Source organism: Agelaius phoeniceus, chromosome 4 (genome assembly GCF_051311805.1).
Source record: "Agelaius phoeniceus isolate bAgePho1 chromosome 4, bAgePho1.hap1, whole genome shotgun sequence".
Lineage (NCBI taxonomy): Eukaryota > Metazoa > Chordata > Aves > Passeriformes > Icteridae > Agelaius > Agelaius phoeniceus.
Window position 1 is genome coordinate 2,869,241 of NC_135268.1, and position 24,826 is coordinate 2,894,066.

Sequence of the window (24,826 nt, forward strand, 5' to 3'; positions counted from 1 at the left end):
CTTGATAGACAAAGAGTCAGAATTCCTCACCTCTGTCCTGTCACAAATTAGGATTATTTTTGTTATAACTAGTTATTTATTTCTTACTGAAAATATGTTGTTAATTCATAATAAAAATTCAGAACCCCATATAGGTGAAACAAATGAATCACACATGTACTGAACATGGATTTGAAACACCAGGCTGTCAGTGTCATCCAGTGGAATTTGGCCAGAAGTTGCACTATAAACATGTGGGATCTACTTTGTCATAGGTTATATTTTGCTTGCCTTCTACGCTAGAACACTGATGTCTGATTTTGAATCCTTATTTTTCCATGTATTCTCATTTGATATATGCAAATATGTCAGTGACTGGCAGTGGAGAAAGTTGGCAATTTATCTTTTTTAGGAGATCATCTAGGAATCAGCAAACTATCTAACAAGGGTTTATTCCTATTGCTCAAGTAAGAAGGATTGCACTGCCTGCTTTGATATTCCCAGCAAGGACAGTTAAAAGTGTATCATCCACCTATGGCTTGTACTGGAAAGAATTTTGCTTTCTTTTGTAATATAGGTATAAAAGAATATAAGGGACATTAGAGAAAGAGGGAAAGGGGTTTAGTCTGTATCAGTTGCAAACAGCAGGAGAAGAGAGGCTGTTATTTCATTGCCAGTGAGTAGATATCTACTGCATGTGATCTCTGAAAACCTCCTTAAGTCTTTTGAAACGTCTGGAAAAGCTCTTATCTCTATCATCTGTATCTATATCTTTATCTCAAAAGTTCTTGAACACTGCCCTAAAGTACTCAGTTATGAGGGCAAGTTCAAATTCCTTTTACCCACTGCAAGAATGAAATTGTCACTTTGGAACTTGTCTTCTATGAAGAGGAAAAAAACCAAAACACCCTCTAATTCTTTCCAGGAACTTAAACAAAAAAGGTTTTCAGAGAAAATGTTCTATTTAGGAGAAAACGCTGAAAAGCCGCACGTGGCACAGCCTCAGCACACATTTCATGTAGAACATACCCTGGTGGCTGTGCAGCAGTGGACAGGGCTCGTGGGCACTCACAGGCCCTGCAGGGTGCCATACTAATGAAATGGTTAATGATGGCAAATCATCCAGGGGAATAGCCTGTATTCCATGCAGCCTTGTAAAGGATGTTTCACATCCCATATTGCAGGGCTTGTTTTTGTCAGCCAATCCTTAGCGAGGCTGCTGAGCTGGGCCCTACTCAGGCTCCAGCAAACTACAGCAATGAGGTTAATGCCCCCCAGTGCAGATTCATTAGTTTCTCATCCGGACTTGACTTTTCTTCAGCAGAGGTTACTGATCCCTATAATTTGATGACAAAGGTATTAATGAAATTTGTGCTAAAGAGCATTCATTTAGAGAAAAAAAACCCCAAAACCAACAAATACTTCTAGTAATATTTAAAGTAACCTGGATTATTTTGAAGTACTGGTTCTAAAGGTTTAGCTACCTTTGATTTATGTAAAAAAATATTAGAAGATGGTAATCTAAAAATGTGATCACGCAGAAACCTTTTTATCCAGTTGATTTTCAGCCAAAAGAAGGCCAGTGGCTTCTCCCCGTGTCGTTTTTTTCAAGGCCGTATGGTACTGTTTGTTTGGGAAGTACGGCCTTCTTGAAACCAAAGATAGCCAGGAAAGAAGAACAATTTAATTTAGATTATAATTTGCAATTTAATTTGAGGCTGAGAAGACATTCTGAGAAGCATGGGAGTAATCCAGCGGAGGGAGAGTGAGATAAATAAGCTTGCACTAATGTCAGCACTAATAAGGATCCTGTTTTCAGCAGCTGAGGCAGAGTGGTCAGGAACAGCTCAATTATGGCCGTGCTGTACCACGGCTCGTGGTGCAGATAAAACCAGAGAAACCTCACAGTGTCTGGCTCTGAAATTTGGCAGCAAAATACTGGAGACTATTCCAGATGTGCTCATTGGGAATTTGAACAAATTCTTACTTTCTTTCAACTTGCAAGGAGATGCAAAGCTTTCTTTCAGTCTCCAGACTTAGCAGATAGTTTTAAACAATGATGCACAAGTACATGAGTCTCACTTCAGAGGCTGCTCCAGTTTCCGTGTTCATTTAGGAGTTAACATGTTCTGTTGTGCATTTGCTGGATTGGAATTCAATAGAGCTGAAACATTTCATCTCTCAGAGCTTATTTCTCCTCCTACCCCCAGTCTGTTAGGAGCTAATAACCTAAACCTCTAAGATAGCCTCGTATTACAGATATTGCACAGTTCCTAAATACAGCGGGAACAGTTATTGAGGTTCTCAAGTGCTGTTGTGAGACACAAATAATATTAAACATTACCTTGAGACATCACTTTTCATTTTTGTGGTGAGAACAGAGATGTGAATGTGGAACTCTGATGCAGACTTTGGGGCTTTAGAAATGCTGTTCATTTAAAGCTTCATCTGTGAACTTAAAGGCATTTCAAATAAAATGCTTTATTCTTTCAGGGGGTTTTTGCATGGATTTAATTGGTTAAATATGTACAAAACCTGTCTACAGGCCTTGCCTCTGTGCACATTTAGGCAAACAGAGACTGTTTCTATAAATTATAATAAAATGTACAAATTGTATAGCAAATGACAAACATTGTAAAATGTTGTCTGAAAAGTTCAGCCAAGCACTAGATACAAATTGAATTTGATTTCCAAGATTCCAGACAAACATATTTTTGTTTCTCTAGATTTATGAGCCGTTCCAGTTCTCCACTAATTTCCTCTTAGTTCTTGGAGCTGTGTTTATATTTGGTTCATTTGGCCTACTCAAGCATCCTTTTCTATGCCTGTCCTTAAGTTTGATTTTCCAGTCAAGTACTCTTCTGGGGACACTCAGCACATCAATCCCTTGAGGGCTAAATTTGGAAAGCACAGCATCAATTGTTATCATTAACTGCCTTTAGAGTACATTGGAGTAGTGGGAGAAGTGATAGATTTCCCAAAGCTTCCCAAAGAACCATTTCCTACTTCAGACCAGGACACATGCTCTGCTATCTGTTTAATCAAGTAACAGAAGGAACAGTCATAGTCAAAAGCCAGAAGAGGAACAATTATCTAGTCAGATAATTTGAACATCTTTAAAATTTGACTCCACAATGCAGTAGAGTATAATTTCATTTTCCTCCAGACATTAAAATTATTAATAATAATAAGAAGTCACTATAAATTATGAACAGTACAAAGTGTTCAAACTGACTCACTTGTAAATTTCTTTTGGCAAAATTCCAGAGGTCTTCCAGGGGAAGATTGTTTTCCTGATACTTTGCTGCCTTTGCATTTCTTTTCTTTTAGTACCAGCAAAGAGAAGCAGAAAGCTGGACCAGCCATTCTTCTGGGCAGGAGATGAAGAGATCAAGAAAGACTCCTGATATTATCTTGGAAAAGGATGTAGGCTACTGGCTAAGGTTGGGAGTAATGGAGGTGAGTTATTTCATAACTAGTTTGGATAGTTTCCATGAGCTCGTTAGAGAAAAATGATATAATTCTGAAATTATAGCATAGAAAGCACAAAGAGCAAATTACTCTAATGAAAGCTTTTGTGAGCAATGCCTTTCATTATAGCTATTCCAAATGTGCAAAAGGGCAAAGTAACAAGTCTAAGTACATTTTGCTTTTTCTTAAGCAGTGCCCAGTGTGCCTTGAGCTCCATTTGTTCAAGTAAGTAGGAATATGGTGATACAAAAGCAGATGGTGTTTGCTGCTATTGGATGACAGATGTTCCCTTATCCCTGAGATTATGCAGTTAAGTGTAATGCATTTATAGCTGGGTTATGCAAAATACTGAGCACCCTCAGCTCGCCTTAATGGCCAGGGCAGCTGGAGGGGCCCGGTGCCTCCCAGGAGGTGCACAGCTCTTGGGAGTCAGGGGCCTTCTTAGCTGAACTCTTCACCTCAGCTCTTGATTTGGAGATGTCCTGATCATAAGTGTTCAGCACCTTTGGGATCAGCTGGCAGTCACCCTGGTTAGGCTTGAAGTCAATGACCTTCCCTCTTTGCAGGAAATGGATCAAATGCCAAGGAGCTCGGTTGATGCAATTGTGTGAATGTAGCAATGCCACTGACAATGACCGTGTTGAAACACACGTCTCTATGTTGTACTGAGGTAGAAAGGAGATAAGATAATCTCTGTGCTCAGTAGAAAATGCTCACTGAAAGCTAAACAGTTCCAGATGCTGGGCAGCCTCCCCTTTAGCTTTACACTGCTGCAGTGTAGCAGCGTTGGGTGAGCCCTCCAGTCAGCCCTGATCCTCACTGCCCCTTGAACATGGCCCTCCCAGGATTATCAAATAGGGCTCCTTCTCCTTCCACTGAGGTTTCGTTGGAATGACCAGAAGCATTTTTATATTTATCAAAATGGACCCTGAGATGAGGCTGGCAAATGTATGAAAGTCAGTCATATTGACTTTCATATATTAAAGAGCTGCCTGAGGAGTGCAAAAGGGGATATCCCACTAATGAGAATTCTATTGAAATTCATTAGGAGGAATTTCTCCACAGTCATTATTTACCAGTTAAAAGTCAATGAGAAACCAAGCTCTTTCTTATTTCAGGGCTGATTGTGTAGATACAAACTACAATCACCTATCTGTAACTTCTGGATGTTACTGCATACTCTAGATGGATATAGTTACAAAGCAGTAATTTAGGACAGCATGCCACATGAGTTAATTCATCCTTGCCTTAGAAGTTCCTGGATTCCTGCTAAACCTTAGCTTTGACCTTCTCTGAATAGAAACAGGAGATAGTGACTTCAAAGCTGCTACATTTCCTGGGTAACAGAGTGCACAACCAAGTTTCTGTTAGCACATATTAAAATAAATTTTCAGCAGTTAATTCCAATAGTATTTCATTTTATATTTTAGTGCTACAAATAGCAGTGTTCCTTTGTATAAAATTGTAACTTTTATTTCACTTGATGGTTTTCTTTTTAGTCTATGAAATACTGTAATTCGAAAAAAAAAATTAATCACCAAGGAATTTGCTGCTTTAAAAAAATGGATCTCTTATACCAGTTCCCTCTAAATTTTCTCTTTCTTAAACAATGCTGTATTTTTATGTAAGCAATACACATGCCAGACACTTGTGTGAAAAATATGATGTGTACAGTGCACTTCATTTAATTCTTGACATAACAACATAAGTTGAAAAAACACAGCAGTTTGTAGGAATTAAGTTAGGATATAAAACAGACTATTTATGTCAAGAGGAGGAGACAATTTGCTTTAAAAACGGGGAGACAAGGACTCGCTACATAGTTCATGCAAATCTTATGTGAGCTTTATAAAAACATGAGAGGGGCTCACTGCAGCTATGTGACAAAGCACAGAGCTTTGCCACCCCAGGACAGTCACACAAACAGGACAGAGTTTCACTGTGGAGAAACCCAAATTCTGAATCTGAATCTAGTAAGTGCACATGGAAGTTGTGGGTGTGAAAGTGCCTCATGACCTCCTGTGACCCAGGAAGGGTCTAGGGCAGCACTCCCTGGCAGCACAGTTTCTATCCCACTCTCTGCAAAGGGAGGAATTTGTCACTTTGGAACTTGTCTTCTTTGGAGCCAGGACTTCAACAGGCACTGGCAGGAGTTATAGTGCTGTACTGAACAAAACATATTGTCTGCCTGAAATCACAACAGAATTTCAGGACGAGCAGGCTGGCATGAAATAAATATTTGAAGTTCAGTCCACTTCAGGCGATTTGCCCAAAATAATAGGTGATGGTTAAAAATTGTATTTGGTTTCCAAATACCCATCTAAATGCATTTTACTTGGCAGCTTGACAGAACAGACATTTTTAGAATTTTATGCCATTAAAATCAGAGGTCAGTTAAAGTGTAACTATCCAAACATTAGACTAATTATTGCTACCCAGTGTCTGTCAAGGGCTTTGTTCCTTGTCAAGATGCCTGCACACTTTAGCATAAATACTGTAACTCTCCTTCCCTAGCATCCCTCTTTTCCTTCACCCCAACCCACACACAGAGTGGCATTTAAATAAGATTCTTCACACTGTGTCATAAATATTAATGACATGAAACTCAGAGCTTGGCATTTTTCACTAATGGCCCTCTTCATCACAGTTTCACCCCTGGACTGCAGCCAGCCCCTGTGTAACTGGCTGACATTTTTTAAAAACATGTTACTATCAAAGTGAAACAAAATACTGAGACAATTTCTCACAAATTAAAATTGTTGGCAAATCCTCTCTCCACATTGTGTGCTTGGGATGTCATTTGGCATGACTTCCTGAACAATGCCCATGTTGGCTTGGCATGGTTTTTCTTGTAATTGCAGCTTATGCCTTTCACCTAATCCCTATAATAGCTCCAAATGAGCTGTGGATCAACATTTGATATAAAACTCAGCCTGGTTTAAAAAAAAAAGTACACATTTCCCTACAATCCAACTTTTCTACGAAGCTTTCAGAAAATCTCCACAGACAGATTAATTCCATTGTTGGCATTTCTTAGTTCTTGTGGTTATTTGCATCATTTCTGTCCTTTCAGTCTGAGCTGTACCAATCATCTGAAATTGTAAATTAAACAACAAACAATGTTTTGGAGATATTTATGGCAGTGTTCAAGATTTAATTTTCTGTTGTCTTTCTGCCTGAATGAAACACGTACAGCTCAGTCTCTCCATACAAGATAATGAGCCTTCTGAGCAAGCTGCCAGACACTGACACACTTCCTGAAACAGCAAGTATGTGTTTGCTTCTTCTTAACCTTCATTTTCTATCTGAGTTAGGACCACAGTCCCACAGGACATCCCACAGGCTTGAGCCTTTCAGTTTCTAGATCATCACTGAGAAACTGACATTTCACTAAAACCATTGGGTGAATGAGAACAATAATAATTTGTCTTTTGCCTTCAGCAGAAAGTAAAAGTAGAAGGTGGATAAGCAGAAACATATTCTGGGCTCATTGAAATCAAATGTATTTCACAGTGTGATGTGTGTCAGAGCTTTTAGTGCTTTGAATTAAACAGGATAAGGAGCAAACAGAACCACAGGGTTGTAGGGCTGGAAAGAATAAGAAATCACCTGAAACAAGGCAAAAGCAGAAACTTTTGGGTGCTTCCTGGCAGACATTTGTCAGCCTGCCTTGAAGTCTTCAGTAGAGATGCCCAAAACCTCAGTCAAATTTTCCTGCTGTTCATGGCCCTTTGGTTACAAAATTTTTTTGATGGTGTGACCTGAGTGTTTCTTGAATTTTGTCATGTTACTTCTGCAGACACATAAAATAGCCTTCTACATATCTGAGAGACTGTTATCAAGGCTTTCCTCAGTCTGTTTGGCTAAATATCCCACTTTCCCAATATTTTACCCTAATTCATAATTTATAGATCACTTCATCATTTTTATTGCTATGTTTGGGACTGTGTCTGACCAGTCCATGGACTCCCTGAAGTGTGGTCCCTGACATAGCCACAGCAATCCAGCTAAAGCCTTATCAGTGCTGCTCTAGCAAAAGGGTTCCTCTGCAAACTTGTCTGCTATCCACATTCCAGAATGACACTCTGTGTTGGCAGCAGCATGACGTTGTTAACTCCCATCCTGTCTGCTCAGCTGTCATTTCTATGCTCTTTTCTATCTGAATTTCCCCCTTCTCAGCTATTCCACATTTTCTCTCTGTGCTGGTTATTATTCCTGAGCGTGGTGATAACACTGGCAGAAGTCAAAAAAGGTACAAAGTTTTCCATTTGTATCTCCAGTTTGTCATAATTGTGTGGAATCCTATTCTTGACCTGCAAAGTACTGGCAATGTACCAGACTTCATTTGTCTCTAGGTCAAACAAGCCTTTTGTGTGATGTGACCTTTGGGTAAGGAGTGAAGGCACTGACCAGCACTGGGACAGACCCCAGTGGAACATCCATTTGATACATGCTCCCATTTGATAAGGAGCATAACTCTTCAGCTCTGCACTCCCACTGGACATCCTTTTTCCCTAACTTGCTGTGATATGAGACAGTATTACAGACATAACACTAATGAATGCTAAATATCTAAGATTCATAGTTTTACTTTCTGCTTTATTTCTCAAATAATACAATTTTGAAAAAAAATTCTTAATATGCAGTAAACGGGAACCTTTGAAAGCACACATTTAAAATAATATAATTTACATTGGTTAGTTTCTTCTTAAACATATAGAATTGAGATACCAAGAAATGTTCTTTTGTTCTGAATGCTCTGGAGGTACTTATTATAAGTTTGTGCATTTTAAAAGTCTGCATAATTTAATGGTTGAGTACCAAATGCAACTTAAATTGTCTCTACTGATTGAAGACAAGTTCATTACATACTTCAAATTCAGGTAAGTATTTGAGTTTTAGAAACTTGGAACATTTGCTGACTGGATTTCATCCACTCTGAAATCTCCAGCCATCCAATAACTTCAAGGTCAGTATGAGAATGCTTGGATCCAGAATGCAAATTCTTTTAATTAAGATCTCAAAGTTCTGAAAATTTACAAGTGTATATAAAATGGTTATGGACCAGTCCAAAACTGTGGAATGGGCTGTGGTGTCCGCCTGTTGTTTAAGGTCTTGAAGTATTTTATAAACTCCTACTTTTAATTTATGCATGTACTCAGAGATATGGAATGCTTTGATTCTTAATTTAGAACATTTATACCATGCTTTGACTCTGGAAAACAAAGGCAACTCACCTAGGAGTTCACAACTCGGAAGGGCTGTTTCCTTTCTTTGCTGTCCCCATTAGCACTTCCTATACAGCAGGAGCCCAAGTGTGAAGTGCAAAACTCCAAGTGTTCTGTAGGGTGGAAGCAGAACCATTGCTGTACTCAATTCTTTTCAAAGCAGAAGGAGTGGAGGATTGTCTGGCAGAAGTAAAAAATGCAAGGAAAAACTGATGGTGTCTGTTTTTAAGGATATCATGGAATAACACTGGAACAAAGTTTGACTTGTAAGGAAATTGCCACTTTTGGATGATAAAATATTCCATTAGAAAGGGATCACAGCACCCTGCATTTCCATGGTACTTATTTTCCTGAAACCTTAAACCCTTTCCAAGTGTTAACTAATTCACTTTGTAATTCTCCCTTTAGGGAAAAACAGTACTTTCAGACCTTTTTTGACAGATGTTGAAACTTTGTCTCTGGAGGACAGAATTGTATACTCCAGTTCAAAGCAGAAACCGAGATCTCAGCTCCAGGTTGTCTCCTATATGAATATCAGGTTTAGTCCTACAAGTTGGCATGCCCTTAGAACAGCCAAGAGGTGAAGGAGTCCCAGACTTTGTACAAATACTCATGGCCCTTTTACAAGTAATACTTGTGTTTCTGTCCTGCAGAGAGATTTTGGAGTGCTACTGAGTGACCTGAACTAAATTTGTGTGGAACTTGATCTATTGGTGCTCACCCAGGAAAAGCCTTGTGCAAATGGGTAAATTAGCAGCACTGTTCCCATTCCACAGGTGTCACAAGCTGAGCTGGTGAGCTCTGCACTTCCAGCACAAGTGAACTGGGTCTGTTACCACACTTCTTGTGACACCCTGGCAAGGAAGAGCTCTTTTAATCTAGATTCTTTTTGCAAAGTTATTTGTTCAAACTGCTTGAAAACTGTTCCAGTGTGGAAGGCTAGGCTGTCAGCATGGAGTCCTGAAACCTGATGTCTTCCCTGTGAATTTCTTGGGGGCCAAGCTATTCCAGTGAAATACAAACCTGAAGCCAGCCAGATTTATTTTGTCAGCCTGCAGCTCACTGTAGTTTGAGCTGAAATCTGAGGATTTCAGCAAGGCTGGAGCAAACAGAATTGTAGGTAAGCCCATGAGGAGTTTTGGTGTTTGGGACTGGTTCTTGTGCTTGCTGTTATGGCTCTACAGGATTCCTGTAAGCCCCAGCCCAGTGCTGTGAGCTCCTCACGGAGCTGGTTTCAGAGAGCAGTGTGTGTGCAAGGAGCTATGGCTTGGCATCATGCCCAATTTACTTACACAAATCGGAACTGAAGATGAGACCTTCTTGTGTGGCTGGATAAAATACATATCCTGCCTTACAGCTGAGGACACATACACAGTCTTAATCACAAATCTTCACCAAGAAACTGTTTCTAAATAAGTGGATAAGTGTTGGCCAATTGTTTATCACTTTTTTACTGCTGGTATATTTTACGGGAGACCGGATGATTGGAGCAATGCAACAGCATTACAGGAAAATATTCATCCTTTTCCCAGCAAATGCTTGCACTCATTTTTATTTGCTTGTTGTGACAATATGTTTGCAGAAAGTGACTGTAGGACTTAAAATTGAGATTAGTTTCATGATGAGATGGAGTATATTTGAAATAAATTTAGTCCGGAAGGCTATCCGGTCAGGAAGAGGAAACAATATCAAGGAACTAAGTTGAGCAAACAACTCAGATACTGAATTGTGCATATCGAGCACTCAGAAAAATTTCATATGGGCTGACAGTGGTTATCTTTTTGCAACAAAGAGAAACGTTCTGTAATATAAAGGCTGGGTGTCATATTGACCAACAATTCCTCAGAATGAAATTCAGCTGACTCCACCGCCCCTCTCTTCTCAGTCATGAACACTTCATAGAGTATTCCAGTCAAAATAATTGTTTCTATAGAATAAATTACTACATTGCTAAGTAAAGAATAAAGAACATTTTTGACACAACTTTCATTACAACTTTAACAACAGAAGTACCCAATTTTCTCATTTTTATGTTAGTGAAGCTCAAATAAATAATCTTCGTGTTGCATCTTCCCTTGGTCTGTCTTGCAAAAACCATTAGGGCCAAATTTTCCACAAAAAAGAATGCAAAACACTGTCTGCTTGTGAGTTTGTGATTCATGCCTTCTGTCAAGACTACCAAACCAGTAAAAACACTGGAATGTAAAAAAATAAGCATGATTATGTATTTCAGGAAAACAATTTTCTCAAGAATGTTTCTGGAACAAATTTTCAGTGTTTAGCTATTTCTAGTTGATATTTCGGTGATGGAATGCCTACTGGCACCAATTTGTACCGTGGAATTGTCCCACAGGACAATACTTTGCTGTAGTGTGTTTAAGGTGTCTCTTTTTCAGATTCTTGTAGCAGCAAATCCTTTAGCAGCTCATTACTTAATGGAAACTAAACAAAGCTTCTTCCAGGAAAAAAAAATGTTGATCTCTATCACCCCACAGTGAACTTCTCTTCTTAAATACATAACACATGCTTTTGGAAAATATCCTCAGTTTAATCTGAACAGTGTAAACTCCAAAGACAAGACCACGTCCTCATTCATCCATCTTGCAGAGCTCAAAACTCCAAATTTTCAGGGAAAAAGAAAAGGAAGCACAGAAGATGCTTTTGTGTACACAAATCTCCTTGTGTGACATGACTAGACTTTTGTCTGTCATTCCTGTTAAAAACAGCCACCTTCACAAACGAGAACTCAGGGGTAGGCCCTTATAAATAGGGATCTTAGAGGCCCTGGCTGACCTTCTTTGCTCTCTGCTAACAGATATTTCTTTGGGAGTTTTTCCATTTCCTATGGAAACTCTTTCTGCTTTTTACTGTGCAGCAAGCCCAGTGCTGGCTACTCCCTGCATACATCGTGACCTTATTGCTGTGTCTGTTTCTGCCAGAGCTGCTCTTCCACAGCTTTTCCATTCCTCTGGAACTACCATGACCACTGGTATTAATTGTACCAAAAGAAGTATAGAGTGTAACTTAGGCACAGAAGCCATCAGTTTAGCAGCTGATAAGTTATTCATAGGTTTTGAAAAACATACAATAATGATTCCAATCTTTGACCATGAATATCATGTTCCTTTATGTACAATCTCAATTCATTTGGAGCAACGTTGGATCAGGAGGAAGGACATTTATAAAGTTTCACTGCTGCTGTCATTTGCAGAGATGCAGTGCACTGTTTTAGTGGATCCATGCTGGAGATCCTTTCCACACTGGCTTTGCCTTATGCTTTTTGGAAAAAAAAAATTGCCAGTTTTTCAGCAGGAAAATGTTTGTGTGTGGAGTTGAGCAACCATAAAACATAGTGCCATGAGGCTCATGGAACAATGAATAAAAGAAAAGGACAAGTTATTTTGCAGATGTATTTTAGAAACATGCTTTCAAAAAGTTTGTCCTTTCAAAGCATTAAATTACAATTTTTTATATCTAGTCATTACTGTTCTGACTTTACACTGTACGAAGACATCTTGCTCCTATTGTCCTTACTGTATCAGTGAGCTATTCCCTCAGGAGAAGTCTCAGCATGTGAAAAAGAAACTATTCCTGAAATCAGTAAACTCTATTTTAAACTGGCAAAGCAAGTTGCTCCTGTTTCTCCTCCAACTTAACCCATAATTCCTGGAAGTATACAGTTCCCAGATATAAATGTAGAAAACCTAAAATTAAAACCAGATCACTTGCCTTTTCTTTTGAGGATTGTGGAATTGCATACTTTGTGTTTATAGTATAGCTGCCATGTAAATATAGAATACAGGGCAAAATACTGCTTAGGCCTGATGCCTTGTTTGTGTTTGTGCCTTTTTCTTTAAAGTAATCTCTTGTGATTTAAGGCAATATTATAATAAACTAGGACAAAATATTGTCTTCTCTAAGGAATATATGCTTTGAAATAGATGAATGAACCAAGCTGTTAGGTAGTGCACAAGGTCCACTACCCAAACTTTGGTGCTGGTTCTTGGAATTATGTTCAGTTAACTAGAGGGCCATTTTCTCAGTACCTCTAGCAAATGCTTGTTTTTTCAGAGGAGACAGTTCTCTTTCTTAACCATTTAGGGGAAAATATTCCACAGAGCATATTTCTACTAAATAGCAAAGACATCTCTTTCAGAGGATCTGGAAATACCAAATAAAAAAGAATATTATATGGCTTGTCTGGCAATGCTTTAGCCATCTGCTGAGAGTGAGAGTACTGAGCGTCCAGTTTGCATATTTAATCTGCCAGAATGTAACTTAATTGTAACTTAGTGCTTTTTTCATGGCTTTCAATAGTAGAAGGTGCTGAAAACTCTACTAAATTGGGTGCATTTCACATGGATTTCCTGTCTGGTCCTGTCCACTGACATGACCTAGATTCATTATTTCATACTCTCTGTTATGGCCTTGGGCACAGATTTAAAGCCATAGTCGTGGGGACTAATGAAGCATAAAAACATGGGAAAATAGCATGAAAAATTAACCAAATGGTCCACAAGGTCAATTCTGCTTTATGATTTTGGTAGATGTTTTGTATTCTATTCTATTTGTTTGGCAGAAATCTTCCATGATCAGGATCATTCCATAATTTTTTTGATAGAGGATTATCAGGTTTGAGTTACAGAGTTTTTAGTATTATGGTGAACTATTTTGGATTTGTTTAAAAAGGAACTTTGAATGCTGATCACGCTCAATAGATATTCCTAACAGAATAATAACTGCTCAAAACATCCAAAAGGAAAGACATTTTTCCATGAATATTTCAATAGTTTTTTCAAACCTCCATGAAAATAATACATCTTAATGAAATAAGGGCATAGACTGCTTTTTAATATCCCAAATAGGTTTCTGTAATTGTCAAGTCAGGTTGTGCTGAATGTTCCCTGATAGCTGGTCATGAGGGACAAACTGATAGGGATATGTGCTAGAAGATCCCTTATCAAATCTAGGGCTAATTAGTTAGTTGCTGGCCTACAATGTAAGGAAAAGTTATTAAACCAAAAAGAATAGTAACTGCTGATATTTCAAACCTGGTTACAAAGGGGTATTAATACAGAATGAAGTCCTTGTCCGTGCTTTGATGTCTTTTACTCAAATCCATTCTTAAGAAAGGACATCAAACCACTCATATTCCAGCATTTCACCATCCCCATAAAAATTCCAGCTGTTGTTGCTGAAAGTGCATAAACAATTTGTTGTGTAGCATGTGCAGTATCCTGCAGCACTCAGAGTCGTGCTGGTCACACTTCCAGTGCACCATTACCTCATCCCTAAGCTTTGGGAAGTCTGTTGCTAATTCTGCATGGGTTCACTCATTGGGCAGGCAATAGCACAGCACATAGAGACTGAGATAGATTAACAAATAAATACCTACAGAATTATTCCTTTCCTGCTGATGGTGAATGCCTTTTGTTTCTCCCACCACCATCCGTCCACAATGTATTTTTTTCAGAGTACACTGAAGGTGGATGTGGAAGCAGTGCCATTCAGAGACCATTACAGAGGAAAGTAGGAGCTGTAAGGCTGATTAGAGCTGTTATCTAAATGCCCCCATTACCCAACAGGCATCACATTGGAAAAAAGGTCAGACTAATCCAAGGAAAATAATGTGAGGAGAATACTGTAGGTGTTCAGTGCTGTGGGGGTGAAGATGCACTTGACTCTTCTTTGGATCCTCTGGCTCTCTACAGGACTTTCCAGCACATTCTCACACTGCTGTGCCTCAGGTCAGGCAAGGACTGCACAAACTCCAGTGATCCCTCTCTGTTCCATCACGCTTCCCAGCACTGGCCAAAACTGGAGAAATTTAATTAAATCTCTGGAATATCAGGTGGAAGCTAAGGAAAACCACATGGCTGCTTAATATTTGTATTACTCTGTTTATCTTTTTCAGGTCTTAGGTTAAAACTTCTGATCACTCAGCCCCATCAATAGCAAGGCCAGACAAACCCCATTAAGGGTGGGGAGGATAAAATTTGCTTAGGAAAGCCAGGACAATAGGGAGCCAACCATGCTGCTCTTCTACATCCTCTTTAGTCACTGAGGGGGGAACCAGTCACCTGCCCTCAGGACTAGTCCCACTTTTTGAAAACAGAAACAAATACAGAAGAAAAGTCATAACTTGAGTCCCATCTTATCCTTTCCCTCTTATATCCTGATAAAAAGAAGGAAGGAAGCAGAAGGAGGAAGAAAAATCAGCAGAACTGGGGGAGTTAGAGAGGAAAAGGGACTGATGCAAAAGCTATTTTTCATTAAAAACTTGCTAAGCTCAAGCCTTGGTCCCAAAAGTATCTTCAGCAACCCTTGTTTCATAAAAAGCCTGATGTGGTAAATATTTCTATTCCCACCTTCCCTGATTTTCAGGCTTTATGACTTCTTCAGGGCATTGTGCTATATCAAAGTTCATCTCTCTATAAAGAGTTCATGTATGTGGCTGTGTGCAGCTTTTGTAGAAAAGAAGGGAGGAAACCTGGCGTGCTGGGTCACTCTGTCACCATGTTTAGCCATGTCACTCACCCACTTCAGAGCTAAATACTTGCAGGGTGTAATGACATTGACACTGCATTAGCAGCAAAAATATCTATTCCAATTATTTGCAATTTCTGTCTGCTGTAAAAATAAGCCTCTGTTAGTAGATAATGAAAGGAGTAACTAATCCTTTACCCAAATTTAATTTTAGTGCAGAACTCTGTAGGTTTGTACTAGTTTAAATATTAAATTTCCACCTCAACAGCTTCTTTACACAGGCCAGGCCAGATGTGCATCTGGTGTAAATTAGCATTGCTCTGTGGATGCTGTGAGAGACAGGAAGATTTCTATCAAGCAGTGCTCAGTCCCTGTATGATTAAACATATATTATGTCAATCATTTGGGTATAAAATACTTCTGGATCAGGATTGCTTTCCTGCCAATCCGTTTGGTAATATTTTCAAATATATGCAGCAAAATAATGTCAGGGCAATGAAAAGATGAGGTAACGTCAGGCTGTTTATGCAAATAATTTTGACCCAAGCAAGTAGATTTCTCTGAGACTGGTCAAAATGTTTTGTTTCAAAATTTAGATAGTGTAATTTTGAATACCAAACTATGCTTGAGATTAGGTTTAGCTATATTCACTTAATACTTCAATGACACTAAGTGACACAGTGTGATCAGTTGGCCAAAAATTTAATTATTCACACAGTCCTACTCAAGCTATACAAAAACTCGTTTCCTTGACGTTAATTTCTCCATCTTTTATGGATTATCTACTCTGTGGGTATAAATGGGCACTGCTCAGCTGAGCCCCTGAGCCCATAACTATTGGTTCTGGTCTAGAGCAGTGGTTTCAATCCATCAGAAATGGAGAAAGTCTTTGTTTAGGCTTAAGTTGAAAAGGATTTTTGTATTGCCTTGGGAGAAGATTACTGTACAAAATGGCACAACCATGCATATAAGATGGACAGATTTCTTGAGATCTGATTTATAACAAATTCTGAAGCTTAAAAACTTCAGATTTCTGAATTTCTGAGAAAAAAGTTTTCTCAGAAAACTTTTTCTGGATTCCTGGATTTCTGAGAAAATGTTCTGGAACATCCCAGTCCACGCCTTTCCATGGATTGGACATCAGACATCTGAGACTCTTCAGAGCACCATTAATCCTTTAATTTAACCAATCTCTGGCAATAATTCAGGTCTAAACTTTTTCCCCTGAAATAACTAAATATAACTTTTCTAAATAAGTATTTTAAACAGACATGATGCCACTCTTCTAAAAGAGTCTTTAAAATGCTGAGGCTCTCCCTCTTTTGGAGTTCTAGACCTTGATTTAATCTTCTTGTGTTTTTCATTACCGAATACTTACTTCTGCTTCATTTCTTGTTTTTCCAAACGTTCCTGGTGCCATAGCACATTAAGGGTTCCCCTAGCAACATAAAAACACACTTTTCCTCAGAGCTGCATCTCCATGGTCTAAAGCACTTAAATTATGGCCTTTTCGCTACAGCTTGTTCTGAGTTTAATTAAGAGAATTTTAAAATAATAATGACAAAATTTAGGGCATACTTTGATCTGCAGAAAACTGAGCAAGAGGGTCAGATCTTGAGTGTTTTGTGTCCAGATTAGCAATGAAATATTTGCATCCAGAGTTTATTTATACATTAAAATGTAACTGGATCCTGGGTTTGCACTTTGCATTCAGTTTTGTTAAATGCTGTCTTTATTGGGGCTGGCACTATGTGGATACACGAAAGCTTTAGCTGAGGACTACCAAGTGCAATGAAATCTGTTTATACAATTCTGTATTTGTTCTCTGTCACAATATTTCAGCTCTCCTGGAGTTTTACATTCCATAAGCAGAAGGATGTGTGTATGCACACACTTCAATTTGCTCAGGTTTACCCAAGCCTGACTACAATGAAACATAAAGAGAATGAGTTGACATTCGAGATCTGTTTCACTTGCTCCTAACCCTTTCCAGCAGCACAGCTTGAATGCCTGCACTAAATCCTTCTCAGAACAGTCATCTCTTTCCCCCTAAATAGGAAAACAAAATCCTAAGAAAAATATCTAATTGGAATAATTTACCTTAATTTATTAAAGCACAATGAGAAAATGCAAGCAGGGAAATGTAGTTTTTCTTCATTATGATAAATTCCTGAAAAGTAACTTCTCAAAACTTTTTCAGTACAAAAGAAAAGCTCACAGCTTTTCTTCTTGCAGCTTTGCTCGAATTTGTAACGGGAGAACTTCACTGTGCCAGTCTGAGATGGAATCACTAAATCCTGGTAGAACACTTGTCTTTCATTACTGCTCTTCCACATTTTTCCTGGCACATCATACTATTTATTTACCATAATCTATGCATATCCTTCCCTTTCATTACTCTGGCATCATTAAAGCTTAAGTACTGGATTTGGGAAGTGTCTTCAAGCCAAATTTCAAATCACCGATTTCAGAATGAGATCTCAAACCAATGAAGCAAAAAGCAGCAGTTGTTTGTGAAACTTTCCAGGATGGGGAAAAGGCACCAACTATCAGAAAGCTATGAACTGTTTTCTCCTTCTTTTATCTCCTTTGTCTTGTCCTGTGTTACTAGGCTGTAAAAATTCAAAGCTCTGGATATAAATAGTGTCTGATTTACTCCCAAAGCAGGCAGATACGTTTGTGGTGATCTCATTGTTTGAGGTGGGTAAATGTAGCTGAAAGATAAGTTTTCTTACACAAAAAATATAAAACCTCCCAATATGGTTAACTTCTATCTTTGGTCCCTGTTTATGGGCAAGCCCAGTTCATTCAAGGCCACCAGACAAAAAAGGTTCCTAATTTTACACATTTGGGAGCTCTTTCAAATTTGGAAGAGTTATGTACGTATGAATGCCTATCCACACAGGTCTGGTTCTAGAAAAACACTCATATTTGTGACCTTTTGACTACCAAGCTTTTTATTTCCAAGCCTGTGTGCTAAAAGCAAAAGAACTCTGGATTTAGTCTGGGCAGATGTGCAGAGGAAATCTGCAAAAGCAAACTCTCACCTTCTCTTGAAATGGTGTTTTAGTTAAACTGTAGAGTAATTGAGCAGACATGGAGCTGCTGCTGCAGGATTTGTGAACTATGGAAACCTTTGGAAATCCTTTCTGTAAGAAAGCTCAGTTCCCACAGCCAGGAGAAAGCTGAGAGCTATAAGAACTAAGCTATAATAATTAAGAAACATAAAATTACAAAAAAATTACAAAATTACAAAATTAATTTCTATGAGTTAATGCTAATTGACTGACTGTAATTAACAAAATAAAGGCCATATACCAACACTGAAAGCTACCACTGATACTTAGATTTTATCTTTCTAGTATCATTTACCTTGTAAATACCCCTCCTGTTTCTGCTGTATATGATTTAATTGTAAAATAGCCAATTACAATCAGAGAAACCTTTTCTTTAAAACATTAGATAAAATTTGGTTTTCTTTTTACCTTTCTGTAACAGTTTTTTCTGTATGAAGTTTTTAAACGTGACTGAGTGAACTTTGAGAAAATTCATTCCTTTTGGTAAAAATATCTTTGAGAACTCTGTCTGTAACATAAGTTTAGGATTAGAAGAGTCAGTAGAAATAACTGAATGTACCTACTCATCTATGACAAATATGACAAATATTACTATTAAATCCTAAGCCTCTCTCTGTTTACCATTCTTCAGCCTTCCCAGTAAATATTTTTGTGATGTTCTGTTGCAATTTTGTTAAAAGAGGATGACTGACTCCATTAGAATAACTTCAGAGAAGAATAAACTGAACTTTTTTATTGTATTTAAAAATACACAGCAAGTTACCATGGCATGGAGACAGATAAAATAAATTAAGGTTTCTAACATTAATTTCCCAAGTCTGTTCTGGAGGCAAACAGCATTTCCAGTTTGATTCAATTTGTTGTGTATATTTCCCCAAGCTCTCTTTCATTACAATGCAGGGTGCTTCAAACATGAGAAGAGCAGTGAGGAATGCTCACCATTCTCACCCCTGTTGGTGCTGGCTTTGTAGATGGGGAACTGATTATACAATCAGGATTCTTTCCTTTGGCCTGTGCTCATCTATTGGGTGAGCTAGCTGGGTTGTCAGCTCTGAGAATTGGTTCTGCTTTTGCTTTTGAACATATAAGTTTTTAATGACACCCAAATCTGAGGATGCTTTGAGCTGCTACACAAATGCCAAAGCAGGCCATTCCATCTCTGAGGGGATAAAGTGAGATAGAACAAAAGTCAAGAAGGTTTCCAGGAGAGGAAGCAAAAAGCTGGCTGTTTATTCCCAGCCAGATGTACTTGTCTCTTTCTCTGTATGTTTGACTTAGTCCTGGCTCAGCTCTCTCCTTGTTTGGGGTTTGCAAGAATGAATGGATATTATGACATGCTGTCTCCTGATGGTTCCACGTAAATAATTATGAGGAAAGGAGAGGTGGATGGAGTTACTCAGCCATTTTGGGTTTTAGCAGATATCCTGAAATTTCATACCCAGACAAAACATGACACAGGGCTTAATATTGTCACTGCCTTCATTCATCCTGCATTTCTAGTGTGTCCAAGGGGATTGCAACAAGCAATTACCAGCTGGAAAGGAGAGATTATATCCAGGTTGCCATTATGAATACAGGTTTAGTAAAAACAAAAGATGCAATTCCCATTGCTCACTGGAAAAAGAACTAATAAAAGGCTCTAAAATAAACATTTCAATGAATTAGTACAGAACTTCATGCTTTCAATTAGGAGCTCTGCAAGGTACTTGAGAGATAAATGGAGAACTGAACTTTATTGACCAACAGGCTCTTTCTTCACCTTCCTATAATATTCCAAAATAGAAGCAGCTTCAATCAAAAGTAAAGTCCTGCCATACAATTATGGACACATCACATGCCAGCAGCTTCTAGTGGGGGCGAAAGGCACAAGAACCCCTACACACACTGGGTGAATTTGCACAGCCCCTTTCTTCACATATCCCTTTCTTCAAAAGCCCTCCCTACCTGGGAAGTATTTTAATTCATGCTTCTCATGCCTCTGTGATGTAAAGAAAGCCATTTTGCAGATGGGAAATCCGAGTACTGCATATTCACAACCTGGTCTCCAGAGTTAGTGCAAGAGTTCAGCCTAATCTGAAGAGAATAAAGCTCATGAATATTCAGGAATTTTGCAAACCGATTGCAAGGAGCAATCCTCATGGGCTGACCTGGGAACAGGATGTTGCTCTGGTGATATGCAGTGCTTTAACCACAGTGCATTTCCACTAACCCCAAACGAACCTCAGGCCATGATCAGGAAAAAAAAAAGGCTCCTTTATTCAAAGCTCTATTATGTTTATGTTTGACTGAATCATTTATCCATCTCTGGAAACTCAGGGATGACTGAAAAATAGCTCAGTGAACTGCATTTGGTGAACTTTCCATTAAACTCAGGAGCGTTTGGGTCATGTTCTCACAATCCCCTTTCCCCCAAAACTGCTTCTTGTCCCTGAAACTGAAGTTGTTGAATGACAGAAAGATGAGCTAAAACCTCTTAGCAGATCTCAAAAATTTTCTTGACAGTGACAGCAACAGGGCCAGCTGTAAATGAAGGATGAATTGAAGTCGGGGAACAAAAAATTTTTTGCCCTTCTCTCTGGGTGGCCCTGCCTCCCCTGGGTGCCATCCCTTCAGCCAATGTAAATGAGGCAAGTAATGAAATGAGAAGAGTCTTGGCTGATTTCAGAAAGAAAGAATATTGTCCACAATGGCTTCAAGTCTTCTTATTGTTTGACACAAAAAGTGTGTTCTCTATACAGGAGTACTTCACACCTGATGAGCTATAGAATGGTTTTCCTGAAGAGAATCAGAGCTCATTTTTACACAGATGAAATTATAATAATTGAAAATATCATACACTGATTGCATTGCAGCAGCATGGAAGACGTTCTGTTGCAGGGAGCAGCTGTGCATATTGCTGTATTTTGCACTTTCAGTACAGGTTAGCTGGATAATGTTAAATAGAAGATATTTTGATGTAAACCTCTGCTGATTTTACCTTGTCACTGATTCATTAGCTAAAAGAATTTTTAAAATGTGGTAATTTTTAAAATTCACATATACAGCTTGAGTATATTTGAATAACTCTGAAATAAAACATCTCTGTACACAGAAGGGAACAAAAATATGCCTAGAGCATACCCAGACTTCATTTACTATGCCTGCAACCCAAACTTTTCCTCTGAGCACAGCTATGTAGCTCCACAGAGTCATGTTAATAGTGCCATTAATCTTCCCTGCAGTAATCTCTACCTCTCAGCTTTTACACATTCAGCACCTGGGGCAGATTTGACCTGACAAGTTTGTCCTTGAATCCTATCATTTACAAAGTCCACATTAAAAAAACCCTCATGTATTATCAGCACTGCTGTGTTTTATCAAATAACTGCCACAAGCTCCTGCCTGAAATAGTTCATTTGCAGAGCTGTTGCCACCAAACTGTGGAAACCAACCATCAGTCAAGAGATTGTTTTGGTCCCTTTTTCACAGGAGAGCAAATGAACTGCAGATGGAGCACTGTTTATACTTTCCCATCCTCTCAGAGTGCCGGGAGCTGTCGCTGTGATGTCATTGCACTTGGGCAGGACACAGAGAAGGCAGCAAGGCTGGAAATATTTATTTATTGGCTTAAGGCTAGTTGGACTTATACTATAGAAAGAACACCAAGAGGCTGGAAGTGCAAGGTACATCACCTCACTTTTGGTGTAGATCTATAAGGGAGACACCACACGGGGGAAAAAAGGTTGATGCATCTGCTGATCAAATTGAAAATGGAGAGAACTTGTTCTTAGATTTTATGTAGCTCAGTGTCAGCAGGAACTTTTGGTTGTTTGGGGTGGGGTGTATGTCTGAAACCTCTGTCACAGAAATACTGGCCTTTCTGGCTGAGACAGATGAGTTTTGTCTGATTAAGATAAATAGTATAGTCCATTCCCACCCTCAGGTATCTGCCCATCTTGGGGAGCAGTTGTTTACTGACTGGCTTGTGTGGTGTGTGAAGCAAAGCAACATTAATTGAGAAAACTGATGATAGATTTTTCCACTTCCTATAGCAGGCTTCATCCACGAATCTGTGCTTGCAGCAGGAACGCTGTAAGTCACACCAGTCATTGGAAAAGTCTGATAACACAGAGCTGCAGAGCACACAAGCAGTGATAAAGCAAACAAATCAAGGTTATGGTATCACAAAAGGAACTTTGTCTACCTGGCCAGAAAACAATATTCTTTACAGTATTACTTCCTCATTGTCTAGCCAGTGTTTGGTGTTGCTAACTGGAAAAGCTGCAAACAAAGCATGTGAGCATACTACAATATTCTCTATTAGGCAAAGATCTCTCCTGCAACTTCTAAGAAACTTTATATGTAACTCTGCTCTCCTAAACACAGGTAATTTCAGCTAAACCAGTGTCTAGCAGAAATGTGGGAATGAGGTCTTCATATGGCATCCCATGTAGAGAGAACAAATGTCCTTTGTTTCTATTTTAATAAGGAACTTTCAAGGCATCTGTGCTAAATGATTTTGTTCTGCCTGTAGTGTTTAGTGCTCAATTTCGTTGCTGTCTGTAGGAAAGTGCATTATTATGTGTTTAATGGTCACTTAAGGCTCACTTAAAGTTTTTATTACAGTATGCTTATTATTAGTGCACAGCTTATTTCTGGAGAGGTTCCGTTCTGCTATTTGTGTTTAACTAATGTTTAAAAAAAATGTGAAATTTTAAGATGTTGGTAATATCTCTGAATATTTATGTTGGAAGGGATTTCAGGAAGTGATTTAGTCCCATTTCTCTGCTCCAGGCAGGGCTAATGTCGACATTAGAACAGGATGCTCGTGGCCTTTTGCAGGCATATTCTTGGTGTCTGACTCAAGGTTTCCCAGCCTGTCCAGTGTCTCTCTGTTGAGCCCCAGGGAAATGTGCTCAGTGCAGCCACTCAGTTCAGCTCACAGGCAGCCTTCAAAAGGCTTTGGGACCAGAGCTGGGCCCCAGGTGCTGTGACCAACAATTGTGCATCTGCCAGTGTGTGCCTGAAAGCCTTTTTCAGCACACTTGGCTTTCCTGCACTGAGCTGGGGCTTCAAGGCAAAGGAAAGAGTAAATGCTCTGTGTGGTTCCACTGGGAGAAAAAACACTGTGGGATGTAATTTACTAAATTAGCAGCAGGGGCAGGTAGAGGAAGATATTTTGGCAGTCAAAACCAATAATGAACTTGCTTTCTATTCACTTGATCTAGGGGGTTTTTCTACTCCTACTTCATCACCCCTTCTGTCACTAATATATTCCTTCCCTGAATAGTTAGGCTTGCATGAATTCCTCTGGCTGGCAGGAGAATCCTGATTTTCAAGATCACCAAAGTAAATACAACCTGTATCTTCATCTCTCATATTTTTTTACTTCAGAACTACTCACTGACTTTCCAGACTTGGAGAAAATGTAGGTTATCCCACCCAGTGGGTTTCCCTGGTTCTGCTCAGCTGAAGATGTAAACATTTGGAAGAGAGTGCAGGAAAAGGGGATCATATGAGAAATCTGTAAGAAAAGCTCCCTTCACTGTCCCATGATAACTGTGACCCTGAGCATCTCTCCTGCACTGTGGTCAGGAGGAAACAATGAAATACTCCAAGTCACAGAAAAAGGAGAACAGCCACTGTGGTGGTGCAGCTACAAACCTGCACAGGGAAGGACCAGCCTGGGTAATTTAAAGATGTTTTTACTCCAGGCTAGATTCTAACTTTGGCTAGGCTGGGGTAAATCAGGCAAAACTTTACTGACATCAGAGGCTCTGCTCCACATCATCTAGCTTCATCCCTTGAAACTGAGGTCAAACCCATTAACTTTTCTAGGCAAGTTCTGCCCAAAATGAATGGGTGGAGCAAGGTCAAGCCTATGATTTTATTATTTTCATTTGGGCACTTGCACAATTTGGTATTCACATCTGGCTTTGTCTTTTAAAGGGCATTTTTTTGGCATCTGAACTCGCAATTGTCTGGCCACAACTATCCAGCTGCCCAGTTTTGGATGGAGTGGGTTAGGAGTAGGCCAGCTTGAGAAATACAGATGCAAAGGGTATGTAGTAATTTTTAGGATGCTGTAAGAAAACTTGTACTGCTGTACTGTATTCTAAGGGTCAAGATTCAGGCTATGATAAAAATGGAGCTCATTTTTTGCCTGCATCAATTTTATTCTTTCACTTTAATTTAAAGTTAGTGAGCCATATGCAGAGCAGAGATGAAAGTCTCTTAGTAAATGCCTGTGACCTTATTTTGAACAATCTATAACATTTTTCATTGTGATAAAATGCAAGCATCAGGCAACTGCTGAGGTGCAGGTCCCAGTTCAGGTGGTTGTGCTTAACTGCATGTCATCCTTAGCTGGAAACTTCTGCTGTGATTTCACATTGCTTTGGAAGCAGGGAATCACTTTAGCAACATGCTACCTTAAACATTTCTAGTAAACAGAAATTCAGCTGCTCTGGGTGTTTAATACATTCCCATGCAATACCACGGGAAGGCCCTCATCTGTAAGAGGGAGTAAACTTAGAAATACCCTCCTGAAACGATGCAAAGCCCAGGAGTCGAGGTGGGCTGTATTAAACATTCTCAGCCACCAGG

At 39.1% G+C, this 24,826-nt stretch overlaps 1 long non-coding RNA gene across 1 annotated transcript in view; it reads left to right on the forward strand.

The window, feature by feature from the left end:
* Nucleotides 1–3,338: 3,338 nt before the first annotated feature.
* LOC143693905 (uncharacterized) overlaps nucleotides 3,339–24,826 on the forward strand; it is a 62,333-nt gene continuing 40,845 nt past the window's right edge. The window contains exon 1 of the long non-coding RNA XR_013181902.1: nucleotides 3,339–3,438. This is a non-coding gene — a long non-coding RNA (uncharacterized LOC143693905). The remainder of the gene's footprint in view (nucleotides 3,439–24,826) is intronic.